Below are 2,769 nucleotides of genomic sequence, written 5' to 3'. Positions count from 1 at the left end.
TACAAGGGAGTACTAGTATAGGGCTCAGACAGTGAAAGCCCAAACTGAAATTGAAAAACAAATACCCAGCCCAGTCTTTGATAACATTTACTGTATACCTAAAGGCTAAAGCACCTAGCACTGTTCAACTGCTCACACGGTTCTAAAATTGCGGTTTGAGCCTTAATTCACTATCTCTTATTCTGTTCATGAAACTCTTGCAACCAGGATCCTCATTGCTTCCTAATACGCCTAAACTAATTACACAAAATTACCGTGCAAAAAATAATTGTTAGTATAGAATAAGCAGGGATCATTTAGTCCAGGGATTGAGGGCACTTTCACAAATTACGCTAATTGAACAAGACTATCAAAAACTAAAGAAAGAAATGAGAAAATAAAGTTGACGCAAAAACTAAATCAAAAGGGGTTTAGGGTTTTAAAAATGCAAACAATGAAAAAAGGAAGAAAACATTGCAATTTTTAGGGTTTCTAAATCAGATGTATGGACGTTGAGTACGGTTATCCACCGCTAGTTATGATCAGAGAAAAACAATTAAAACCTAATCTTCAATTACTAAGGCATGTGAATGAAAGCAATCAAGAGTTTTAGGATCGCCGCTAAAGCTTTATTTTTCCCAAAAATTACTTAGAACCATGAACGCACTGCATCCTAAGCTTTCTTATATGCAATCAAGGTGTAGAACGCTATCCTATCAAATTAACTCACTAAGTACACATAAACACATTAGGCTCTTTGGAAAGATTGATTTTAGAATACAAAACTAATGAGGAACGCCATCCTAGCATGCATTCTATTTGTTTGATTTCACCTAACATGTAAGCTTTACTGCTTTAGTGTTTTAAGATCCCTAACACACTGCATCATAAAACTAGGACCAATTACATGCTCATATTTTAGGTGATCAAGCAATAACATAAACATATAAAAGGTTTATAAAAGAAAACCAAACAAAGCATTTACAAAACCTTGTAATCGAAAAAGAGATTCAAAAGCTAAAAATCCATCACGTAACTAGGGTTTCATACTAGTTCTCAACAAAGAGAATTACTTGCTCATAGTTTGGAAATTCAAAAACATATACATATTGAAATCAAAAAGTATAGAAGGACTAAACCATAGAGGGCAGTAGATATTGTTAATGTTAGAAACCGAAGACTCTAATTAACGTTAGAGATATATATATATATATATATAGAGAGAGAGAGAGATATATATATATATATATATATATATAGACACGAGAAGTATCGTGGTTCATCTCCCGCCTTAGCGGGAGACTACGTCCACTTGAAAGTTTAACTAGTGTGTTTGGACCTTGCGGCCCAAGAGAGATTACAAGAGATGTAATGAAATGGATTTTAAGTGGGAGGAGGGGTCCCTTTTATAGGTAAAGGAACCCCTCTCATTTACATTTTTCTTCAATGTGGGACAAAGAGTCCCATTTGTAGTCTTCAAAACATGTTGTGAAGGCAATTTGGCAAGGCCGGGAAGCAACCCCGACTAGGTATTGGCTGCTTTCGACTACCACGGGGTAGGTTGTATGTCGAGCTATGACATGTATGTCATGATTGGGCCCCACCATGGCTTTTGGGTCCACTAAGAAGGTGTTGCTTATGCTTGGTGACATAGAGAATGAGTCATGCTAGTGGAGGTATCTACAAGTCCCCGGAGTCCCCAAGTAAGAGGAGCTTCTTGGTTGGGGCGTTATAAACATGATGTCATCAAGCATAAGTGACATCCGAGAGGCACCTAGCCCCTACAAGTCCCCGAACTCCGTAAGCAAGGAGGGACTCGTTAACCTGCACAACAAAGACAAAAGCGCGCATATGTAGAATGCTTGTTGTATTAGGGCAATGTATGTGAGTTGCATTGATATGCATTGGCAAATACGAATGTACGAGGTGCATGATACATTATGATGTATATATGTGAATGGCGCTGAGTATGATCGAGTATGTCAACGTATAAACTTGAGAACACATGTGGTTGTGTGAACATATGAATTGCATATAATAATTGCGTGATGCGCTCAAGAAAACTAACGAGGTCGAGTTGATGGGTTACACTCGTGAGATGTATGTTGCATGAGTGCCACGAAGGCAAGAATTTGTAACTCATGAACAATGAATACACGAACACTTGTGTTTGTTTGGTTTTAGCTCGTATTAATGGAACATGAAAAGAATTCAATTTGTGGCAAACGACAAATGGTAGAAGAATTCAATGTTCCATTAATGTGTACTATGTCGAGGAGACTTGAGTGTAAATCTCGGGATTGCCGAGAAGGCAAGAGCATGAAAACTCCAGGGTGCTGGGAAGGCGTGAACCATGGCAAGCGGGTTAGCGGGATTATGGCCAGTGGGTCAGCGGAGCTCGGGGGTGCCAGGAAGGCGTGAGCGGGAAGGTCGGGGTGCCGTGAAGGCGTGAGAGGGAAGCTCGGGGGTGCCACGAAGGAGTGAGTAGCAAAGGTCAAAGGTGCCGGGAAGGCATGAGCGTTTGAGCTCGTGAGCGGAAAGCTTGGGGATGTCGTGAAGGCATGAGTGCGAAGCTCGGGGGTGCAGGGGAGGCGTGAGCAATAGAGCTCGTGAGCGGAAAGCTCGGGGATGCCGTGAAGGCATGAGAGCGAAGCTCGGGGGTGTCGCGGAGGTGTGAGCGTAAGAGCTCGTGAGCCGGAAGCTCGGGGATGCCGTGAAAGCATGAGCGCGAAGCTCAGGGGTGCCGCGGAGGCGTGAGCGTAAGAGCTCGTGAGCGGGAAACTCGGGGAT

The sequence above is a fragment of the Rosa rugosa genome, chromosome 4 (assembly GCF_958449725.1).
Source record: "Rosa rugosa chromosome 4, drRosRugo1.1, whole genome shotgun sequence".
Lineage (NCBI taxonomy): Eukaryota > Viridiplantae > Streptophyta > Magnoliopsida > Rosales > Rosaceae > Rosa > Rosa rugosa.
The sequence above is the reverse complement of the archived record's forward strand: the minus strand, read 5'-3'. Positions refer to the sequence as shown.